Source organism: Lepidochelys kempii, chromosome 1 (genome assembly GCF_965140285.1).
Source record: "Lepidochelys kempii isolate rLepKem1 chromosome 1, rLepKem1.hap1, whole genome shotgun sequence".
Lineage (NCBI taxonomy): Eukaryota > Metazoa > Chordata > Testudines > Cheloniidae > Lepidochelys > Lepidochelys kempii.
The window spans coordinates 162456211-162468262 of record NC_136380.1 but is presented as its reverse complement, the minus strand read 5'-3'; positions in this window follow the sequence as shown (position 1 = coordinate 162468262).

Here is a 12052-nt window from a genome sequence, read left to right as displayed (position 1 = left end):
TTTTCTTAAAAGCTAGGAAATTACATGTGAAAACTACATGAAAAGAATGTTGTTACACTTGCAAAGTCAAGCACTGACAAATTAGGAAATGCCAGAATTAAACCTGCCTGTGCTGTTGGGCACTCAAATTTGGCCTTTAGTCTGAGTGCCCTAGTTCCCCATCTGTACAAGGGGGATGCTGTCACTTCCCTCCGTCACAGGGGTTTTGTGAAGATAAGTTAATTAATGTTTGTGGGGGCACTAAAATATTACACTGTTGAGCACCACAGAAAGGCCCATAAGGAAATTAATGATTACGTAATTACAAAGATTGGTGAAGTGGTAAATAATGAAGAGGACAGGTCACTGACCGTGATCAGGATTACTTGGTAAATGGGTGAAAAACAACAGTATGCATTTATGACCAAATATAAGTCACACATTGGAACAAAGAATGTAGGTTACACTTACAAGATGGGGGACTATCCTGGGAACCAATGACATTGGAAAGGACTTGGGGGTCATAGTGGATAATCAGCTGAACATGAGCTCCTAGCGTGATGCTGTAGCTCAAAGGGCCAATGTGACCATTGGATTTATAAACAAACAAAAGAATATTAATTAGTAGTAGGGGCGTTATATTACCTCTGTATTTGGCACTGGTGCAACCTTTACTGAAAGACAGTGTTCAGTTTTGTCAGAAAGATGTTGAAAAATTGGAATGGGTTTAGAGAAAAGGCATGGGAATGATTAAAGGATTGGAAAACATGCTTATAGCAATAGGCTCAAGGAGCAGTCTGTTTAGTTTAACAAAAAGAAGGTTAAGGGGTGACTTGATCAGAGTCTGTAAGTACCTACAAGGGGACCAGAAATTTGATAATAGAGGGCTCTTCAATCTAGACGACAAAGGTATAACAAGGGCCAATGGCGGGAAGTTGAAGCTAGCCAAATTCAGACTAGAAGTAAGGCATACATTTTTAACTGTGAGGGTCGTGGATGTTTTTCTAACATATATTCTCTAGTTCAGCAGTTCTCAACCAGGGGTCTGGGATCTCCTGCGGGGCCATGAGCAGGTTTCAGGGGGGCTGCCAAGCAGGGCCAGTGTTAGACTTGCTGGGGCCCAGGGAGGAAAGCCTAAGCCGCACCGCATGGGACGGAAGCCCAGAGCCTCACCACCCAGGACTGAAGCTGAAGCCTCAGCAATTGCCCTGCTTGCTACCCTGTAAGGCCAGCCTTGGCTTTTATATGCAGAAAAACAGTTGTTGTGGCACAGCTGGGTCATGGAGTTTTTATAGCATGTTGGGGGGGGCCTCAGAAAAAGATAGAGAACCCCTGCTCTAGCTGAAATGGGAATTAATTCAGGAAAGTCCTTTGGCCTGTGTATACAGGTTGTCAAACTAGATGATCACAGTGGTCTCTTCTGACTTAATAATTGATGAATCTATGTACACAGTGCAAGGTTTGAGATGATATATAGACATACAGACTAGGGCCACACGCTGAATGATTAGTATGAAAAGAAATATTGAACAGCTACCCGGTGTGTACTGTCTATCCTCTACATTGAATGAGGCAGGGGTCATGTGGGGAAAAAAGGGTGTGATCATGTAACTAAAGACTGTATACATATGCATAAGTACAAGAGGGTCAAATTTAGGTTGCACAGGAAACCGTAATTCTGGCATTTCCTAAATTTTGAGTGTTTGCCTTTGCAACTTTAACTTTCTCTTAATATTTTTTGTAAATAAAACATGTTTAATAATTTTCATTGATGCTAAATTAGTACAATTTACAAATTTAAGGGTACAAAACATTTAAGAATCAGGAAGGAAGAGTTAATAACCAAGAAATAGTTGACATGAGTAATACAAGGTATCATGCTGTACATTGCACATGTGAAGGAAAATTGTACATTTTGTCTATGGCAGATATAAAGTGTGTGTCCCATCTTGGATGTATTTTTATACTAGTCACTCTAGACGTACAGTTAGAAATGGGATAGTCCTAGATTTGTGGAAAGAGCATGGGTCCGGTCTAGTCAATAACGTTAAGGTAATCTATATAAGTTAACTATATTTCACAAAGTTTGTGGTATTATCCTTGTGGATAGTCTGTCATCTTCACAAGCTTAAAATAATTAATTAATTCAGGTTTCCAGGTGTTAAACATGAGATTTTTGCATTTGATATCCACAAATTTAAAATAAGCTTTTTGCTATCAGTGCAAGTACTGTACATTGATATCCCGATTTCCATACCACTTATGGTATTATGGGGCTGTAGAGGGGCAGGTGCCCCATTCTGGTGTGGAGGAGTTGGAGCAAGCCAGAGAGGCTGCACAGAGCCCAGGCCAATCATGGAAGGGCTTACTGGGAGCCAATCAAGTGGAAGTTTGAAAGCAGCCTATTGGGGCCAGGCTGGGCCCTATAAAAAGGCTGTATGGCAGAGAAGAGCTGAGTCTCTTCCTGGAGGGCAAAGGGAGAAGAACCTAGGGCTCGGCTCTAGACTGACAACTGCCAGACTGGGGCCCTGACACATAGGGGCAGAGAAAGTGCTGTGGCTATGGGGAAGTGGCCCAGGGAAGCAGGTAGTACAGGAGAGTTGGAGGAGGGCAGTAAGTGGCTGCTGCTAGAGGGTCCCTGGGTTGGGGCCCAGAGTAGTAGGTGGGCCTAGGCTCTCCCCTTTCCCCCCACTTGCCAGTGATGAGAGTGGCTAAGCCAGACTGAGGTTTGTCATTGGAGGAAGGGGCTAGACTGATGACTGCAGTGAGCCACTGAGGTGAGTGATAGAACCAGAAGCTCCTGGTCCCCTGAAGAGCCAGCGGAGTGGGTGCAGCGAGAGGGCAGTGTCCAGAAGTGGATGCTGTGGTCTGGAAGTGACTGGGGTCCGATGGTGAGGACTGTGATGACTGAGAAAGTAATGGAGGGTGAGACACCACTAGCAAAGGCTTGCTGCTGAAAAGAGCTAATTCCCTAACCAAACAGCAGGAGGTGCCATTGTGGTGAGTCTGGCACCGTTACGGTGGCTTCTGGTTGCGGCCTCATAGTTTGGGTTTAAAATAACACATAAGTTCTTGTCTTTCTCTAAAAGTATGTGGACTTTTGGTGCAAAATTTCACATTGTTAATTTTTATGCCCTTTGAATTTTCTGAGAACATTTATTTAGTTTCTCTTGATAAATTTTTAATTGGAAGTCTTTTAAATTGAGCTGTTTCTGAAATTTGCCCTTGACAATATAATCATACATTGTTGACTGATACCTTTAAAAACACTGTCCATCTCTACAAATTTCAGTAGAGAGGTGTATTTTTAGTAGATCTGGTGCAATGTGTATTTAGGGGGTTGGAAAAGAAACTGGATTTCTGATAACTTTTTAGCTTTTGTTTGTCATAACTGAAATGTTATATGCCAGTGATTGCTAACAGATAAACTCCATGTTTGCTTGTAAGCATGATAATCTGGATATGCATCAATTTAATGGGCCTACATATAAAATGTTAGCCATTGGGAGCTATGCTTTTCTGTCAGATCATATTCTCCAGATGGGAAGAGATTCAGGTGCAGTGCATTTAACATTCAAGGAATTTTGTGCAGCCACTGGCACATCAAGATTCATGTGCTGCTGAATTAACTTCTCCATCAGCAGTTGCACTTCTATCCATTTTTGTTTTCCTTTTTATATCTATAATCTATTCTTTACAATATATTTATGGGCTTGTACCATCCATTCATTGGTTTTTATACATCTTTAGTATGGGAAAAGCTCACTTAATAGAAGAAGATGGTTCTTCCAAGTTCTAAAATGCATCCTACTTGCAGTACTGAATCCTTTACTTAAATTTAATCTAGAATGTAGTAAAATCAGGGTGGGGGAAGACTTAAGAGGAACATGATTATTGTGGGATCTACTTTCAATACCTTTGCATGGGTAATTCTGATCTAAATGACCTGATGAAACACCTTCAGACTGAAAAACATGTGAGTAGCATATTTTTCCCCAAGGGAATACAAACATTTTTCTTAAAAGCCAGTTTATATATTTTTTTCAGTGAAGGATTGTTAAACATGGAATTCCTATTGACTTTACTAAACATTTAAAAAAGTTTGTCAAAATGATTGTTCCTTCAATTCAGGTGTTGCAAAATCTTTTTCTAGTGGAAGAACAAAAGCTGAATGAATCAACAAAGCCCTGTAATTGCATCACATGTGGTCACTCATGAGTCATGCCAGATCTGTACCCATTACTGAAAATAATGATGCCAACAATGACAAGAAGGTCTGTGTCATAATTACAGTTTTATCAAGAAGCAAGACTTTTGAATAATGTTCTTTCAAAGCCTGTGCGTAACATTACAAATGTGGAAAAATGTCTTGCACCAATTATTTTAGCTTTCATGGAGTCCAACATTCTAGAGACAAATGCAATTGGATTTTCCTTGGACTCAGCAAATGTAATGATTGGCAAGCACAATCTGTATTAAGGGGTTTCAAAGAAATGTCAGCTTCTGTGTATAGCCTTCCATGCGTGACACCCTTGTGCCACTTGGTAGCTAAGGCTGCTGTCAAAGCCATTCCCAAACCAGTGGAAGACATGCTGGTTGATATCTTTTACTTTTACTTCAGTGGCAGTGCAAAGTGAAATCATAGAATCATAGAATATCAGAGTTGGAAGGGACCTCAGGAGGTCATCTAGTCCAACCCCCTGCTCAAAGCAGGACCAATTCCCAGTTAAATCATCCCAGCCAGGGCTTTGTCAAGCCTGACCTTAAAAACTTCTAAGGAAGGAGAGTCCACCACCTCCCTAGGTAACACATTCCAGTGTTTCACCACCCTCCTAGTGAAAAAGTTTTTCCTAATATCCAACCTAAACCTTCCCCACTGCAACTTGAGACCATTACTCCTCATTCTGTCATCTGCTACCACTGAGAACAATCTAGATCCATCCTCTTTGGAACCCCCTTTCAGGTAGTTGAAAGCAGCTATCAAATCCCCCCTCATTCTTCTCTTCTGCAGACTAAACAATCCCAGTTCCCTCAGCCTCTCCTCATAAGTCATGTGTTCCAGTCCCCTAATCATTTTTGTTGCCCTCCGCTGGACTCTTTCCAATTTTTCCACATCCTTCTTGAAGTGTGGGGCCCAAAACTGGACACAGTACTCCAGATGAGGCCTCACCAATGTCGAATAGAGGGGAATGATCATGTCCCTCGATCTGCTGACAATGCCCCTACCTATACATCCCAAAATGCCATTGGCCTTCTTGGCAACAACACCACATAGGGAATACTGCTAGTACCAACTGTGGTGCAATACAAATGACTTATCAAACACAGTGAATAAAGTGAAAAAGGCCAACATTTTCAAACCCGGGTGCTAAAGTTAGGCTCCTAAAACTATTATTTAGGCATGTAAATATAAGTAGCCTGATGTTGCATCTGAGGAAGTGAGCTGTAGCTCACGAAAGCTTATGCTCTAATAAATTGGTTAGTCTCTAAGGTGCCACAAGTACTCCTTTTCTTTTTGCTGATTTTCACAGGTGCTTAACAAACCAAATTCCCAGTGAAGTTCATAGTAACTCCAGGTACTCTGTACTTTTGAAAGCCAGACTACTTCTTAAGTGCCTAAATACAGGTTTGAGGCACCCAAGTTTGAAAATTTTGGCCTAAGTCTTTATAAAGATTTGAAAGGCACATTAATTTACTTAATGCTTAGAGGGAGCCACTTAAGGTTTATTTTCAACAGCTGCTCTAAAGTTGCAGTTGAAGACAGAAATCAGTATGTTGCTGATTAAGAGATCTGGAGATACAACTATTTTCTTTCTTCTGAGAGACTGCTCTGAGTGACCAACAGTGGGACAAATTTCAAAACTGGCTTCTGGGAGTATGCACATATTTGGGCATTTGGGCATTGCAAAACATCAAAAGCCATGTTTACACTGGAATAATTTGCCAAAGAATTCCCATGAGTTTTCACTGAATTGCTGTTAGAACTAGTCCAGCTGCTAGTGTACAAACCTCTCCTGTATCAGAAAGCATTTTTAGCCATGTTTTAGTTAAATCTGCTGATAATCAAGTCTAATTAGGCCTATTAGGGAAAGATAAGAGAGCCTTAGGAGAAGCAGAGGTATTTTCTCCAGCAGGGAAGAAAGAAGACTCCCAGGAATGAAGCTCTGAGAGTTGCTGCTCTGCAAAATAGGAAGGAGTGACCCAAAGGCGCCCAGGAGGGGTTGATGGGGAGAAACTGAAGAGTCCAGGAAGGGATTAAAATGGAAAACTGAGCTCAAGGGTTTTATGAAGAGTGTCTGAGCTGAAGACAAACCAGATTCTCAGGATTAGGAGTTGAGCCCAACTTGAGGCTGGGATGTAGACTCTGTGGGTTTTTTGTGTTTTTCTTTTTGAACTGGTGTATCCTGGAATGGGTGGACTTTCAATAAATGTCTTAGCAGAAGAGCCAAGTCACTGCAGCAGCCAAACTTCACTGCTTTACAAAAACTCTCACAGAGGAAAGGAAATTGAGGCAGGTCTGCTGCAGAGCCACCCTGGGGCACTCTGGAGGCAGGGACCCTGATACAGTGTGACTGCACCAAATGGTTCAGTGAATCCATGTTAGCCATGCTTACTTTGAATTGTGAACTATAGTGGTTTTGCCCTGTGCCCAAATAGGGCCACTCTTTGTATACATATTCCTCAATTCCTAACAAAGCTCCCAGAAACTGAATTACAGAAGGTTTTTTAAAGGCCATTGGTGCACTGTGGTACATGAATAGGAAGATTGTATAACCTGTCTTGGTGTCATCCAGACTGGTATACTTGTCAATATCTTGTGACAGAAATTAGAGATTGTCATAAAGTACTACCTGATGACATAGACAGCTTACAGTCCTCACAAAACTCAAAAATGCCAAGTAATTAATTCTGTATAGCATAGTCCCACATCAGTCCATCTCCCAGCGGCACATCAACCAATTTGGCACTTATCACATCTATATCAATTAATGATGTGCCCCAAAAGTTGCATCTGGCACAACCCTACAGGTCTGTACCCCCATCCAAAATCAATTTAATATTTTGCCCCCACATCTGCCCTGACACACACAATACACTAGTTATAGAGATTCTTCAAGCCCCTTCCTGGCCTGTGTGGGCAGTTCCAGTGGGGGTTCTCCCCTTTCCACTTTCCTGGCCTGGTGTTGCAGGGATATAGAGGAGAAGCAGGGTGGATAAAAATCAATGATTTTTTTTTTTTAAAAAAACCCAAAATTTGGGTTTTTTTGTTTAAAGTGCATTTTTTGATAAAATGCTTTTTGAGGAAAAAACCTATCTAAAGATGGTTTTAATTAAGATACCTCATCATGGAATAGGGATTATAAATTCTAATTCTATGGTATGAGACAATATATTCATGTAAAGTTTAAGAGAAGTTTTGTGAATGAGTTCCAATAGTTCATGGATTAGGGACCCAATCTTATGGGGTTCCAGGAGCTTCTGTTTAGATTATTTAGGTTAATCTTTCTATCTACTCAATGGGGCTCAGTCTAGAAAATACTATCAGAGATGCTTAGTTTTGCAGTTCTCAAACTGTGGATTTGTGTCTCCATATATAACGTGCTTGTTAACAGCAAAAATGTTTTTAAATCAATAATATATAGAGGTGAGAAATAACAGACCTCAACCCTATTGTCCCTTGTGTACACAGTAAATTCCTTACCTCTCTCTCTCAAAGTGCAAAGTTTCAAAAAGTTCAGTGAATAGAAGATTGTCAGGGGGGGAATAGATTTGGACAAGGAGAAGAAGTCTGGAGATAAATGTGAGAAGGGAGGGACAGGCAATAGAAATAAAAGTGAAACTGTTTGAGCAGCATATTCCAGAAGTCTTGAGGTCTTTCTGAATGTAGCCTTCATTGATTTGCTACCATACCATTCTCTCACTAGAAGTGAAAACCTATGATGGTAGCAGGCTGTAAAAGAGACCCAGTTTGGGAATATTTTAAAGAAGTTCCTCTATCTGTGGGTAAGACAGGCATGCATGCAAAATGCAAACAGTGCAACAAAGAAATGCAAGGCCTGGTTGCCCAAGTGAAACAACATCGTGAGAAGTGTACCTTCTCAGGAGGAAGCTGCGTTGAAGATGATGAAAGCAACATGTCTGAACATGTAGGATCTTCAGGTTGGTAAACTTTTTTTTTATTCCATACTTCTTTCTTATGAACTGCCTGTCTTCCTTCTGGACTATTCTTGAATTCTAACATTTGAGCAAAAAATACAGTCTTTACTCTATGGTACTAGCATTTTAGATGCAGTTGTGATAAAAAATAAATAGCGGAAATAGGCAGATCTTCCTTTTACAATTTCATCTTTAAAGTAGTACTGAGTGTCAATGAATGCAATGAGTAATACTAAATGAGCACTATGGTAATAATAATTAAATAACTGCATTGATTTACTTTGCTTAGGAGAATCCATCCTCAACATACAGAATTCTAAAGACTATCCACCTTCAAGATCACCATCATTTTCTATAGTTTCAGAGTTATCTGCTAATGATAGTGTTTCAGTCACATCATGTACATCACATAGTCACAGTATATCACCTTTAGCAAAAAGGAAAAAAACTCTCCATCATCCAGAAGCCACCATAGAGAAATTTGTGATAAGAACCAGCGGATTACAAAAAGAGGTAATTGATGAAAAAATTGCCCAGTTTGTTTATGCAACAAACTCTCCTTTCTGTAGGATTGAGAACCCACACTTCATTAACATGGTTCAGTCATTAAGACCATGATACAGTCCACCCAACAGCAGATGTCACAGGCAAATAGTAGTATAGTATAAATAGCGTAGTAAAAGCTATAACAAACTGTGAAAAATAATTAAATGTCTAGTACAAAGCTTGGACACAGACTATGCTGCAAATGTATCCAAGATGAGAAGAAATTATTTAGAAGGGAGTGAGGAGAGTCCCAAGCTAATAACAGGTTGCAGCCCAGTCTGTAGCCTGCTGGGAAAGGCAGCAGGAAGGCAAGCAACCACCGTTCCTGGAGAAGGATGATTTTTGGCGCTGGTACACATACACTTAGAGAAGAGACACCAGAGCGGTAGGAAGTAATCCAGGGAAGGAACAGTGAAGGCAGAAAGAGGATGTCTAGAACTGCTGAGCTGAGTTGAGGGTCCCTGGACTGGAACTTGGAGAAGAAGGTGGGCCTGGGTTCCCCTACCAGCCACTGAGTGCATGGCATAAAATTGAGGCAGTGAATGGGAAGACTGCCTAAGATTGTTGAGGGATTATACCATAAGGGGGAATGCTGACTGACTTAGATGGAGGGCTAAGTTGTGAAGGAGATGCTGAGGGTGCTGGAGTGAGAGAGGCACTGCAGACCAGAGTTGCAGTGATGGTGTGCAAGCTGCAGGCAGGGGTGTTGGCCTCTTGAACTCCTCCCCAGAGTGACCAGGAGGAGGAGCTAGACCAGTGCTGAGTGGTGCACCCTATGATAGTGTTATGTAGTCTTGCCTAGAAACTCCCAAACCTGGGTCTCCTGGCACAAGCAGACTACACTAGCAGAGAATGTGTAGAAGACAATTTGACTGGTCCAATGAGTGCTCTAGATTGTAACATCTCAGAGTAGAGTGAAAGGAGCTTGGAGTTCAAAGGGGAAAAAAACCACAGACTGGGCTTTTCAGCAAAGGGGTCACTGGATGAGGGCTCTCAGAATGTATGTCCTCCCATTTGGTTTAAATGGAAGACTAGGGACTATGAAGCAAAATTGCCAGTTAATGGTATGTGACTACATGAGGTGCAGCAGCTACGTGAGTATCTCTGGTTTTGAGGCTGTAGAGGGTAAGTGGAATCATGCCTATGGAGCTACACTTTACTTAACTCTTGAATCACTCATGTCTGCTCTAATAGACTTGGGCTGAATCCAGAAATGATGCAGACAGACAACATGATTCTCATAAATTGTGTTCATGGGCTTCTTAGAGTCTAGGACCAGGTAGGAAAAGTCTTGGATTGGGGATACTAAAAAGCTGTCCTGGAAGTTGTCTTGGGTAGAACTGGAAGCATTTCCCACCTTGCAATTTCATCACCTCAAGCTACATGGAAATGTAGTCTGAGTGAACAGAAATGTTCAAATCCGATGTATGAGGTAAACTTCTTGTATTCTGATATGCTGGGACCTGTGTGGGGGAGAGAAGCAAGATCCTGAGACTGGTTTGTAGGGTCCAGTGTTCTGGGAACCTGAGTGCGATAAACTTTGCATCAGGCATAATATACACTACTGTAGCATGTGCCCACAACTAGAGGGAAAACAAATGAACCAGTGAGTAAAATCAAGTACATAAGTAAAAACTAGCCAATGAGAACATAAGAATTGCCATAGTGAGCACACCAATAGTCCATGTAACTCAATAACCTCTCTCTTAGAGTGGCTTCAGTACCAGATGCTTCAGAGGAAGATCAAGAGATTTCACCCTCCAAGTAAGCAATTATGGAATCTGCCCTGGGGTGAGTTAGATATTGGCTCATGCCCTGAAACATGAAGATTTAGAAAAAAGCCATAAAGGAAATAATACATTAGATCAATATAACTATGAATGTTCTCATAAATGTCTAATCCTTTTTGTGATGCCTATTAAATTCTTGCCCTCAGTGATATCATATAGCAATTCGTTTCCTGGTCTAATTATGCATTGTTTTCAAAAAGTTTCCCTGTATCAGTTTCAAATCCTCAAATGCCCTCTTACTCTTCTATAAAAAACAGGAATGCCTGGCTTGAGTTTTTTCTATACCATTCATTATTTTGTATATCCCTATTGTGTCCTCATCTATAGTTCTCTCTACATGATGATTCGAATGTATTTCTCTCTCTCTCTCTCGAGAGAGAGAGAGACTGTCTGTCTGTCTTGCCATGTCTTTAATTATTGTCACCAGTTTCTGAACCCCCTCTATTTCTACTATATCCTCATTAGGAGATAGGATGGTATCATAGGAAACTTCTGGCTCATCTGAGTCCAAATAGCCTTCCTCACCATGGTCTTCAGTCTGCATCCACTTGAATGGTTCTCCAGCTGTCTAGGCAACGAGGTGGTCTGGTGTTTCAAAAGGGCTTCAGGAAGCACTGATGCTGTCTGAGTTGATATCCTCATTATAAAAGGCATTTAGGACACCAGCTTTGAAGCCAAAGTTTCCAGTGCTGGGAGTACTGAGTTTCAGGATGTGAGCATGTGCCTTGGTGTGCAAGCTGCCCCCACCTCTCAACAACAACAACAACAAAAAGGCTTCAACAGATCCCACCCCTGCCAAAGCAGGGTGAGAGAAACCTCTTACTGTGATCTTCATGGCAGCCTGATGGAGGTCCAGGAGTGACTAGGTCAGGTTGCTGAGCATATATCAACAGCAAGAATCACTTCTTTTTTCTTTTCTGCTTTGAGCATGTAATAGCAGAAAGGAAAAATACAGAGGCTTGGTTATGGAGCTGCTTGGAGTCAGAGGTGTGTCGGGGAAAGCTGGCTCTCAGAGTGTCTCTACTTCTTGTATGGTTGTTGAGTGTATGCAGACCAACTTGACACCAGACTGATAGGAGTCTCTCTAGGGTGCCTTAATGAGAGTTTGGCAGTGCTTGTTTCTTCGTGTGGGGTGGCACCATTGCAAATCTGAGGCAGATGATGCAATTAACATGATCATCAGTCTGAAACACTCTTCTACTTTGCTGATGTTCGACACCATTGAGCATTCTTCCTTTCTCTGGGATGCCATACTCAAAATAAAGGAGAAAAAAGGAAGCTCATTTGGGTTAAAAGAAGAATGGACCAAACAAGTGCAGAATGTGGATAGAGGCAAAGGCTTCATATTTAACAACCAGACCTGACTAGAAGGTGAGGAATAGTAAAGGAAACCCAGAAAGTATTGCTAGATTCCTGAGGTAATGAAGACTAAAGAGGTGCAGTCTTCTGTGGAGAGTTCCTTTGCTGACTACAATTAAGTAACTAACTGGAATGTTTAGATCGGGGTGGGCAAACTTCTTGGCCCGAGGGCCACATCTGGGTGGGGAAATTGCATACAGGGCCATGAATGTAGGGCTGGG